General features: G+C 47.2%; 1 protein-coding gene across 1 annotated transcript in view; it reads left to right on the forward strand.

Moving 5' to 3' along the window:
• KPNA2 (karyopherin subunit alpha 2) overlaps nt 1-13121 on the forward strand; it is a 78227-nt gene that overhangs the window by 2508 nt on the left and 62598 nt on the right. The gene's annotated exons all lie outside the window — the stretch shown is intronic.

The raw sequence follows: 13121 nt of genomic DNA on the forward strand, positions 1-13121 counted from the left end.
GTTAAATGCTGCTCCTTGTGACCTTGGGCAAGTCATTTAATCCCCCCACCCCCATTTCCCCAAGTACATTACTTAGATTGTGAGCCCATCTGGAAGATGGAGACCGTAGAGGTACCTGGGCCCTACTTAAGGGCACGGTGCACTAAGCACAAAACCTGTATGTCCCCAGGTTCAGGAAAGGGTGCAAAAAAAATCGAACCAAAAACCCGGCGTGGATAACAAATGCGGTGAAAAAGGCGATAAGAGACAAGAAAACATCATTTAGAAAATGGAAAAAGGACCAACCAAAGGACAACCAGAAGGAACACAAAAGGCACCAAAAGGACTGTCACCGAGAGGTTAGGAAAGCAAAAAGAGAATATGAAGAGAGGCTGGCGGGGGAAGCAAGAAACTTCAAACCATTCTTCAGGTATGTGAAGGGGAAACAACCAGCCAGGGAGGAAGTGGGACCGTTAGACGATGGAGACAGGAAGGGAGTAGTAAAGGAAGAAAAAGAGATAGCTGACAGGTTAAACAAGTTCTTCTCGTCAGTCTTCACGAGAGAGGACACATCCAACATCCCAGAACCTGAGGAGCACATAAACAGAAACCCTGATGAGAAGCTAGTCCAACTAGAGGTAAACAAAGAGGATGTTCTCAGAAAGATAGACAGACTAAAGAGCGACAAATCACCAGGTCCGGACGGCATCCACCCAAGGGTATTAAAAGAACTGAGAAACGAAATAGCAGATACACTAAGCCAAATATGTAACCTATCCTTAAAAACTGGGGAGATCCCAGAAGACTGGAAAATAGCCAATGTCACGCCCATCTTTAAGAAGGGATCAAGGGGTGACCCGGGAAACTACAGGCCGGTGAGCTTGACCTCGGTTCCGGGAAAGATGATGGAAGCACTAATTAAGGACGCAATCTGCGAATACATAGAAGGCAATGGACAACTGAAGGAGAGCCAGCACGGCTTCTGCAAGGGAAGATCGTGCCTCACGAACTTACTGTATTTCTTTGAGGGAATAAACAACCAGGTGGATAAAGGGGAATCCATAGACATCATTTACCTTGACTTCCAAAAAGCCTTCGATAAGGTACCTCACGAAAGACTACTTAAGAAGCTGTGGAGCCACGGGGTGCAGGGGGATATCCACCGATGGATCAAACACTGGCTGGCAGGCAGGAAGCAGAGGGTTAGAGTAAAGGGCCATTACTCAGACTGGCAATGGGTCACGAGTGGAGTTCCACAGGGGTCGGTGCTGGGACCAATCCTGTTCAATATATTCATCAACGACCTGGAGACGGGGACGACATGTGAGGTTATCAAATTTGCTGATGACACCAAGCTTTGCAGCAGGGTTAGAAACGCGGAAGACTGTGAGGTCCTGCAAAGAGACCTAACAAGACTGGAAGAGTGGGCAAAAAAATGGCAAATGAGTTTTAATATAGAGAAATGTAAGGTCATGCATGTAGGGAAGAAGAACCCGATGTTCAGCTACAAAATGGGGGGATCACTGCTAGGGGTAAGCAACCTTGAAAGAGACCTGGGGGTGATGGTGGACACAACATTGAAAGCATCAACTCAGTGCGCAACGGCCTCAAAGAAAGCGAACAGAATGTTGGGTATCATTAAAAAGGGTATCTCGACCAGGACGAAGGAAGTCATCATGCCGCTGTATCGTGCAATGGTGCGACCACATCTGGAGTACTGTGTCCAATACTGGTCGCCGTACCTCAAGAAGGACATGGCAGTACTCGAGGGGGTCCAGAGGAGAGCAACTAAATTGATAAAAGGTATGGAAAACTATTCATATGCTGACAGGTTGAAGATGCTGGGGCTCTTCTCCCTGGATAAGCGGAGACTTAGAGGAGACATGATAGAAACCTTCAAAATCCTGAGGGGCATAGAGAAAGTGGACAGGGACAGATTTTTCAGACTGTGGGGAACCACTAACACAACGGGGTCACTCGGAAAAATTGAGAGGGGACAGGTTTAGAACAAATGCTAGGAGGTTCTTTTTTACCCAGAGGGTGTTGGACACATGGAACGCGCTTCCGGAGGTTGTGATAGCCCAGAGCACATTGCAGGGTTTCAAGGAAGGTTTAGACAAGTTCCTAAAAGAAAAGGGGATTGAGGGTTACAGATAAAAAAGAAGAGGTAGGTTACAGAAACGGACAGGAACCACATTACAGGTCATGGACCTGACGGGCCGCCGCGAGAGCGGACCGCTGGGCGCGATGGACCAATGGTCTGACCCAGTGGTGGCAACTTCTTATGTTCTTATGTTCTAAAATAGCTGCTGCGGCATTTTCTGTAGTACTGTAGGAGGTTGCGGCAGCCATGAGGAGGCAGGAGCAAGAGGGCCGTGCTCCTGCCCCAAAGACTACCGCTGGAGCACCAGGTATCTCGGTAGGCCTGGGGGTGGTTGGGATCATGGAGTTGGGAGGGAGATTAAAGGGTTAGGGCCTGGAGAGGGGAGAGAACCTTGGCTATGGGTTGGGGAGGAGCAGGGAGGGAGGGATGAGAGGTGCAAAGGCCTGTGAGGGGTTGAAGGGGAGAGAAGCTATACCTTGCAGTTCTTTATAAATCATGGGTCAGACATTTTGGATAAATTGGCTCTTTGCTGTAAAAAGGTTGATGACCCCTGGACTAGGCAGAAGTGAGGCACTGTAATGCAAGTTTAGTTTAGTTTTATTAAAATTTGATTTGATCGCCTATTCCTAGGTTACTAGGCGAGTTACAAAAGGTAAACATTATACAATATTTAAAATACAAACATTTAAACTTGTGGCTGAATTGACATACTAGCCACACTGGGAAGGGCAGGGAGGAACTACATATGCTTAAAGAAAAGAGAACAATTCAGGTAAGGATGAAAGGGAAGGGTACAAGGTTTGGTACAAGAAGAACTAAGAATGCCTTTAAGTCTTTTAGAGAGATTTGTGCTCCGATATGTAGCCAAAAAGACCTATGGTAGGCTTAAAATCTCTTGAGAAGATTAGTGAATGAAGAAGCTCCAACCGTCTGGGGTGGAAGAGGTAGCTGGCTGGTTGGGAAGAATGCTGACGCTGCTGGCAGAAAGGGACTGCAAGAGGCCAGGACTAAAAATGGGTCACTGCTGGGAGTGGAAGCAGTGGCATAGTAAGGGTGAGCGGTGCCTGTGGCAGTGACGCGCCCCCCACCCTGCTGTGCGCACTCCCCTTTCCCTTCCCCCTGCCATGCGCACTCCCCTTTCCCTCCCCCCCTGCCATGCACACTCCCCTTTCCCTTCCCCCTGCCATGCACACTTCCCTTTCCCTTCCCCCTGCCATGCGCACTCCCCTTTCCCTCCCCCCCTGCCATGCGCACTCCCCTTTCCCTTCCCCCTGCCATGCGCACTCCCCTTTCCCTCCCCCCTGCCATGCACACTCCCCTTTCCCTTCCCCCTGCCATGCACACTTCCCTTTCCCTTCCCCCTGCCATGCGCATGGGGATGGCATTTGTTTTTTGGTTTTTTTAATAAATAATTTTTATTTTATAAACTTCAACAGTGTAGTACATTTGATTGAATACAGAAAAATATTACAGAGATTACACCATTTTATACAATTAGCATTTGGGTTTTGAAGAGAGGATTTCTTCTGCATTTTTCACATTAAATTGCCAATTTTTGGCTTCTTTTGAAAGGAAAAAGATGTCCATGGAACCTGTAGCACTGATAGAGAGAAAAGAAAAGCATATGTGAGTTTGAGCAAAGCCAGGGCTGGAGAGGGCATTGGTGCCTGTTTCCCTGCACTATTGTGTGAGCCTCTTAGGGGATTTATAATTGCAAAAATATATTTAGGAGTCTTATATTTCACAGCATGGGAAAAGAATGCCAGTTGTACTTCCTGCTTTGCCTGCTGTATGCACACCAGAGTTTCGCAATAAGCGCAGCTCTTGCGCACTTGCATCAGTCATGTACCTTCCCCTTGCTTTTGCTTTACTAACATGCATAAAATTTGCATTACATTTGCTTTGGGTATTGTTGGGGGAGGGGGTTGGTTTTCAGCGCTGTGCTATGGAATATTCGCTCTTGCTTTTAGTGCCAGAGTTTTGAACATCGGACCCTAAATTTGGATAGACAACCAGAAAGATATACTATAAGATTGTGAGGAGTGTGCTTATAGATTGAGGGCTTGTGTGGGCTATTGAGTGATGACTTGGGGACTGGGTTTAAGACAGGAGGAAATGCATTATTCCTCAGCAACAGCAGCAGATGAATCCAGAGACCAATGGGATAGCACACATCTACCAGCAGGTGGAGATAGAGAAACTGATTAACAGGTGGTCCTATTGGCTGGCACGCCTCCTGCATCTTCAGTATGCTCTATCTCCCAGCAGGTGATGGTCGCTATTCAACTAGCTCCTGAATTCTGTCTGTGACTGGAAAATTATTTTCTCCTGTTGAGGTTTCTCTTCAGTGAGACAGGGGTGTCCGGCTGAACGGTGCTGGCTTTAGGGGTTACACCTGGGTCCCTGCCTCACCCTCCCTCCAATGATAGAGGGTCTGACTGGGTCTCGATTTTTCTTCTTTCCCTTCACTGTAAAAAAAAAAAAAAAAGAGAGACCACAGTGACTATTAAACAATTCTGCCCTCATAGTGCTGAGCAACCGGCATCTCCTGGCACTATCAACAAAGTTGTGAGTATATGTTTTATTTGCACTTCTTTTCTGGTTTCTGGTTGTGGTGGAGCTGCGGGTTCGGTGTGAGTCTACAGAAAGAATATGTTTTTTATCAAACGCTATATTTTGTAGATTTGTGGAAATGGTTTAGTGACTGACAAGTAAATTTAAATTTGTATGAAGTCTATTCAGTAAAGAGCTTCGGGTGTATGGATAAAGCTCTGTTGACGGAACTGGTGCCTTTCCGTGTGTTGTAGGCACGTGCTTGTTTTCATACTCAGGCAGCAGCACCACAGCGGTAGTGGGATTTCTCCCCGAGGCGGACTCTGCTTGGCAGTTCCCTTGGCTGGGTGGAGGTAAATATTTGGACGGCTCCGGGTGTGTTCTTCACATAGCCGGTTCCTGTCTGAGCGCAAGAGGCGTGCACTTATTTTCCTAAGTTGAGAACGAAGCAGCATTCATTTATTTCTCTCCAATGTTCATTTTAAGCATTTTATACCATGGCAGTGGGAAAAATATTTTAATGGTTGGCTCTGAGTAGGTTTTTAATGCATTTTTTGATAGAGCCAGCTCATTTCGCCATTAAACAGGCACGTGCTTGGGTCTCCGGCGCTAGCGGGAGCACCGCAGCGTTCATGGAGTTTATTTTGCAGCTGACTTAGGTCACTATCCTGCGGCTTCCCTGTTTTCGGGGTTCTACACGTTGGGAGTGTTTCAACAGCTTTTGCCACTGTTGCGGTAATATACCTTGTGTGTGTGTTTCCCCACTCTCTCTGCTTGAAAAGACTTAACTACTTTAATTGCGACTGTTCTATTATGCCTCATGGTGCTTAAGAAAGAGATTCTGCCCTGTGCTCAGCCGCCCAATCTCAGTTTTTTGCTATTATGAGTTGGAAGAAGGCAAATTGCTGGACAGTGATGTCAGCGGCATAAGAGTACCCTGTGTTTCATATGGGTACCTTTTTGTCTCCCTCGGTGTCCCTGAAGGCTGAGTCTGTGTAGGTTTAGAGGTTTTCTTATTCTTTGTACCTCTGTGCAGCGCTGTGTGTGTCTGGTAGCACTAAAGCGCTGTGTGTGTATCTGGTAGCACTATAGAATTGATTCCTGAACTGTCTTTTCTATTTCTAGTGTGCCAGGGACTGCAAGTTTCAAAGCTTCTCGCACAGATTTCTCAGGTCGCCATCTTCTCATGGCACCTGCTAGACAGTCCCTCAAACTGGCAGGAAGAGCTGTGTGGGTCCTTCTAACCAGGGACAAGTTACCTATTCTCCCAAACCCACAGAGTAGCAAATGCTATGTGGCTGTTGGAATCATCCCTGAAGCTCTCTTTAGGGATGTGAGCTTTGTCTGTTAACAATTAAGGTGCAGATTATTTTCCATGGGGCGGTCATTGCAGCTTCTAGATTCCGTCTAGTACGTACGTCTTCACTTTAAAGGTAGTAAGTTTTTGGATAACACTGCATGGAGTTAGTACTGTTTTCAGAATTCTGACATATTCCATCTTACATTGCAAAGCTGGATTTTTTTGTGGGAAAGTTCCTTTCTTCTTTCAGAATTTACAGCTCTAGTCCAGCTGTTCCACGACTGACTGCTCTTCATTCTGAAGGGGTTTTCACTTCCTCTGGTAAACTATGCTTTCTCGTGAGGAGGGAGACACTATGATGTCAAGTCAGGGGGCTTTGGGCATTTTTCAGGATGCTTGCAACTTTGAATCCTCCTCCCATTTCAGATTCTTTCTTGGAATCGCCATGTATTGAGCTTCCAAAGATTACGTTCGTGCGAGACCCCTTTTAAGTGTTACTGGTACTCGGGGCATTAGTTTTAGTTCTTCCGGAACTAAGGGAAGTTATTCCATTTACTTTATAGTGCCTAAGATGGAGGAATTGGTCAGACGGGGGCTGGATTTCATTCTGGTAAATTAGTTTCTCAGAGTTAGACATTTCCAGAGGAAAAACTGTGAGAATATTTACAATTTCCCTATGGACACCGAATTTGCACTATCTTCGCTTGGCTCTCATCGAGCAGCACTATCAGTTTTGGCAGATGCCATTTGGCCTAGCCACGGCTCCATGAACATTTTAGAAAATGAGAGCAGTAGTGGCATTTTGGCGCAAACATGAGATTCAGGTACAGTGGTACCTTGGTTTACGAGTGCACCGGTTTGCGAGTGTTTTGCAAGACGAGCAAAACATTTGCAAAATCGGTCGGGGGGATGTCGGATCGTGTTGGGGGGGTCAGATCGTGGCGGGGGGGTGCCGGATCGCAGGGGGGGGCCTTCGATGGGAGCAATGCCGGTTCTCGGGGGGGGGGAACGCATCAAAGCGAGTTTCCATTATTTCCTATGGGGAAACTCGCTTTGATAAACGAGCATTTTGGATTACGAGCATGCTCCTGGAACGGATTATACTCGTAATCCAAGGTACTACTGTACTTACTTTCTAAGACTGCTGCTTGATTCGGATGTCTTCCAGCCAAGTCAATTTGTCAGACACAAACGGGTGATTTCTTTTATTTGAACTTTTCTTCAATTCTTTGGATGTGAATCTTCAAATTTCCAAAGAGCTCTTTCCTCCTATACTAATTATTGGAATATCAGGAGATGTTCACGTAGGAGAGGAATGTGTTTCTTCCCAGAGACTGGGGCAACAGGTTACAGTCTCAGGTTTGCCTTCTTCAGTCACAAGAACAAGAGTATGGGATTCTGTACAGGTTCTAGGATCTATGGTGGTGACTCCACTGGGAACTTCGGCTCGCTTTCACATAAGAACGCTACAGCATTCGCTTTTGTTCCAGTGGTTCCCGATGTCTCAAGGCTCCAATTGTAGTATCTACTAGACTCCTCAAGCATCGCTCAATATAATTTGGTGGCTCGGCTGGAGATTAATCTTTTCAAAGGCATGCCTCGGTCTTTGCTGGACTGGCTCAAAGTTGCCAAACATCCCAGACTGTCGGGTTGGGGGGCTCAGTGAACTTCAATCCTCAGTGCAAGGAGTCAGTACTCGTTCATTCTTCTGGACTGAAGCACGGTCAGGCTACCGTTTCAGGAGTTTCAGACCATTCTTCCGGAATGACGATAAAGGTCTTTTAGGACAGTTTTATGACGATGGTATTTCTCTACAGTCAGGAAAGTACGTGATATACTCAGTTGGCGAGTAAAGTAATAGTTCTACTTCAGTGGGTGGAATCTCATCTTCCTCTTCTGTCGGCGCATTATTTTACAGGTCAGGAAAAGGGTTTAGATAGACTTTCTCACCACAAAATCTGAGCATGGACCGTCTATTGTATGTTAAAAGGTACAGCGCTGTGTACACCTTTCAGCGCTTTAGAAATAATAAATAGTAGTAGTAGTAATAGTAGTAGTAAAATCTTCTACATCCTGGAAATTGGGAACTATTTGCTCAGGCTTTTTTCCAGCTCTTTGTATAAAGGTGAGATCTCCTAGAACTAGACCTCATGGCCTCGAAATTCAAAGCTTCCTAGCTTCTTCAGCAGACGTAGGGAGTGGCAGTCAGAGGGGGTAGTAGCGTTGCTTTTTTTCTCGCCTCTGGTTTCTCTTTTTAATTGTTTTCCCCTGGCTAATGATTGGATAGATTTGCCATCTCAAGCTCGCTTTCAGGGCACAGTAATTAGAGAATCTCCGGATTGGCTGCGCCATCCTTGCTATGCGGATCTGATGAGTCTTTCGACAGCCGAACTGTTGAGATTCCTGGTATCTCCGGATTTACTCACCTAGGATCCAATCAACATGGATATTTGTCCTACTTTGATATTACGACCTAGCTGACGTGTAAGAGTTATGCGAAGCAGGTTATTTCTTCTCTTCTCCAAGCGATAGACGTCTTCACCTGTGGCTTATGCTTCCTTTTTGGAGGCTTTTCCTTTCTTGGGTTCTTCTCAACATTGGCACCCTTCCAGAGTTCTATGTTTTATATTCTTTCTTTTTTGGCACAAGCATATTGCCAAGGGCTTAGTGTTCAATTCCCTTCAGCTTCAAGTGGCAATCTTAGCTTGTTACAAGGGCTAGGTATCTCGCTCTTCGCTTACTTTTCAGCTTCATGTAGTTCAGTTCCTAAAAGTATAGTATATTTGTACACCTCTTAAGAAGCCCTATCCAGAGTACAGTCTTAAGGTACTTCTTCGCAGTTTACAGAAGGCTTTGTTTCAACCTTATCTTTTGAGACTCTAAAAGGCTGTGACGTTGAACACAGTGTTCCTTGTGGCCACGGCTTCAGCTCGGCGGTTTTCTGAGTTGCAGGCCTTGTACGGCGGGGATTCTTATTTCTGATTTACAAATTCTGGGGTGTCTGTTCGGATAGTACCACAATTTCTTTCTAAGGTGGTGTCATCCTTTCTTTTATACCGCTCTCACTTTTCCTTCCTTCTTCCTGGGAGGAGGAATGGGGAGGCAAGCTTTTCTTCACTGCGTTTTTTAAAAGTGCGTAGCATTCTCCGCAATCTGTAGGTTTCTAATGACTTTTAGTTGTTTAAATCACCTTTGTATTCTTCAAGGGACGCGACAAACGTATGGCAGCGTCCAAAGTCTCCATCGCTCAAAGGGTCCAGGAGCACATTCTTTATGATTACTTGATGGCACAGAAGCGGTTGGCGGAAGAACTTCATGACCATTCAGCCAGAGCAATAATGGCTACTTGGACTCAGCCAAGAGGTTTTTTCCTTGGAGGAGTTTTGTCATGCGTCTTCCAAGAATACTTTATCTCAGCATTACCGGTTGGGTGTGGGGGCACATGCGGAAGCTGCGTTTAGTGCTTCGGTTGTTGCAGAGGCAGCGTTTGCTTCCCACCCAGATTGAGGATTGCTTTGCTACATCCCATTAGTCTCTGGATTCATCTGCTGCTGTTGCTAAGGAAGGAAAAATTATGTTCTTACCTGTTAATTTTCTTTCCTTTAGACTAGAGAGTTGCGCGGGGACAGAAATCCCACCCGTCCCCACCCGTCCCCGCCAAAGTCCCACCCGTCCCCACCCGTCCCCGTGAGGAATCCCACCCGTCCCCACCCATCCCCGTGAGGAATCCCTCCGTCCCCACCCGTCCCCGCGAGGAATCCCCTCCGTCCCCACCCGTCCCCCGCGAGGAATCCCCTCCTTCCCCGCCCGTCCATATAAACTTCAGAAATAGTTATTTCATTTAATTATGCTACTGAATTAAAGGCTCTGGTAGAAACCCATTTACAAATAAGCAAAAAGACTTTATTAATTTGAAAATATTAATTGGGAAGAATACATACTTTGCAAATGGGTTTCTACCAGAGCCTCTAATGTTTATAAATTTTTATCAACACAACTAATATACTACTTTATCCTGAAGCAAAATAAAAAAAAGAAATATAATTCTTTTCCTACCTTTGTTGCCTGGTTTCTGCTTTCCTCATGTTCTCATTCAATTCCTTCCATCCATTGTCTCTCTTCCTTCTGCATCTTCCATTTGCTCTGTTACTGTGCCTCTCCCTTTCTTCCCCCTTCCAAATTGGTCTGGCACCCATCTTCTTCTCTCCGCTCCCCCCATAGTCTGGCATCTGTCTTCTTCCCTGCCAGCGTCTTCTCCCTACTCTCTCTTCCCCATTTCCTTTCAGCGTCCTTCTCCCCCCATCTTCCCCATGTCCTGTCAGCGTCCTTCTCCCCCCTCTGTCTTCCACATGTGCTTTCAGTGTCCTTCTCCCCCCTCTGCTTCCCCATGTCCTTTCAGCGTCCTTCTCCCTCTCTGTCTTCCCCATGGCCTTTCAGCGTCCTTCTCCACCCCCCCGTCTTCCCCATGTCCTTTCAGCGTCCTTCTCCACCCCTTTGTCTTCCCCATGTGCTTTCAGCATCCTTCTCCCCCCTCTGTCTTCCACAAGTGCTTTCAGAGTCCTTCCCCCCCGCCCTTCCCATGGCCTTTCAGCGTCCTTCACCCCTTTGTCTTCCCCATGTCCTTTCAGCGTCCTTCTCCACCCCTTTGTCTTCCCCATGTGCTTTCAGCATCCTTCTCCCCCCTCTGCCTTCCACAAGTGCTTTCAGAGCCCTTCCCCCCCCCGCCCTTCCCATGGCCTTTCAGCGTCCTTCTCCACCCCTTTGTATTCCCCATGTGCTTTCAGCGTCCTTCTCCCTCCTCTGTCTTCAAGTGCTTTCAGAGTCCTTCCCCCCCCTCCTCCCGTCTTCCCCATGGCATTTCAGCGTCCTTCTCCCCACTCCTTCTCTACCGCTCCGGGTGCAGCACAGCCGGCCAGGTCCCCTTACTTTTGTGGCACTTCCCCGACCGACTGACAACAGCCCCGGTCCGACAAACCTCCCTGCCCTTAACTGCGAATCTAAATTACCTTATTACAGCTGCTGTAAGAAGATAATTTAGATTCGCGGCTACAGGGCAGGGAGGATTGTCGGACCGGGGCTGTTGTCGGTCGGTCGGGGAAGTGCCACAAAAGTAAGGGGACCTGGCCGGCTGTGCTGCAACCGGGGCGGGGTGTGGCGGGGCGGGGCGGGGCGGACCGCCCCCTCCCTTGGTAGCCACTCGAACCGCGAGGCTACTCTCCTCCTTACCTGCACTGCCTGCAGCACAGAGCCAAACGGAAGTCTTCCCGACGTCAGCGCTGACGTCGGTGGGAGGGAGTGCTTTGTTTACGCCCTCCCTCCCCTCCGACGTCAGCGCTGACGTCGGGAAGACTTCCGTTCGGCTCTGTGCTGCAAGCAGAGAAGGTAGGGAGAAGAGCCGCGCGACTGAGTACATCCAGCCCCGCAGGAACCCCGCGACCCTCGGAGGCGTCCCCACGGGATCCCCGCGACCCTAGGGGCGTCCCCACGGGATCCCCGTGACCCAAAGGGGGAACCCGTGGGTCCCGCGGGATTCCCGTCGTCCCCGTTCCCGTGCAGCTCTCTACTTTAGATGCAGCAGATGAATCCAGAGCCCCACCCTTTCTGAATATTGACTGTCGTGTTTTTATTTTGCAACTTTCGAAGTCTGTTATTATTGATAGCTGTATTCTGTATTATTACCTTTTGAAATTTGTTATGGGAAAGAAGTTTTTTACATGCTAAACATATTGATGGTTATGGATGCTTGGGCAAAGAGCAATACTGAAGATGCAGGAGGCGTGCCAGCCAATAGGACCACCTGTTAATCAGTTTCTCTATCTCCACCTGCTAGTAGATGTGTGCTATCCCATTGGTCTCTGGATTCATCTGCTGTGTCTAAAGGAAAGAAAATTAACAGGTAAGAACATAATTTTTCCTTCCTTTTTATCAGTGTTCCATCTCTGAGGCTGTTCTTTGGAAGTTTTCCATTTCATTATTTTGTATGCATATGTTTCTAGTTTGTAGTCTTATTCCTTACTAGGTGGTGGTTCTGTGTTGGAATCGGTAGCAGTCCAGCTTGCTCTCTTCTTCTTTTTTTTTTTTTTCCAGATCTCATCAGGAAGTGCTTTGGTGTTGTAAAATATTTACAGTGCTGACTTTTCATAGGTAGGGTTGGTGCAGTTTGGGTATACCCATTGTATCATTCTCAGTGGCGTAGTAAGGAAGGGGTGTGTGGGGCGCGGTAGCACCCCTCCTCTCCCCCACCCGCTTGCTTCTCGCCCACCTGCTCCTTTCCTTGCCACACGCGCCCCTTGCCTTCCCCATACCTTTTTGGTGCTTTCTGTAACGTCAGTTCCAGGACCCACGCCTAGGAAGTGACATCAAAGGGGGTACAGGGAAAGGGCAGGGGCAGGGCGCCTCTTACCCTTACTATGCCACTGATCATTATATCTACCAGAATCTTCCCAACCCTAAGATGTCCTATCTCTGTCTGTCCAAATTAGATTGTAAGCTCTTCTGAGCAGGGACCTTCTATTGAATGCTGAATGTACAGCGCTATGCATGCTTTTCAGCACTATAGAAATTATAAATTATTTATTTCTATACCGTTCTCCCAAGGGAGCTCAGAACGGTTTTACATGAATTTATTCAGCTACCCAAGCATTTTTCCCTTTCTGTCCCAGTGGGCTCACAATCTATCTAATGTACCTGGGGCAATGGAGGGATTAAGTGACTTGCCCAGGGTCACAAGGAGCAGCATGGGTTTGAACCCACAACCACAGGGTGCTGAGGCTGTAGCTTTAACCACTGGCCACACAGTATTCAGAGGCAATTAAGTTGCCCAGGAAACATACAGTTATCCTATCTGGGTATTAAAAAAAAAAAAAAAAAAAGCCACTAAATAGCCTTATCTCTGTATATTTTGTAAGCTGATGTATTTATTGTTAGGACAGGTTAAAAAATCGGCAGTGTTCAGCCACTATTTACGGTAAGCTTTGCCAGACTAAACGAGCTCTATCGGTCTGTTCAACACCGATTCCCACCTAATCGATATTTTAAGAGGAAGGGACTTACGTTAGGGCGGTGAAATGACCCAAGGCCTGAAGTCTATGGGTTTTTTTTTTAACATTTAAAGGGCTCGCCCGGGCGCTCACGTGACTTGTAAGTTCTGCGCAGAACTAAGAAGTCGCCTCGGCTTTGGATTCA

This window comes from Geotrypetes seraphini, chromosome 10 (assembly GCF_902459505.1).
Source record: "Geotrypetes seraphini chromosome 10, aGeoSer1.1, whole genome shotgun sequence".
Taxonomy (NCBI): Eukaryota; Metazoa; Chordata; class Amphibia; order Gymnophiona; family Dermophiidae; genus Geotrypetes; species Geotrypetes seraphini.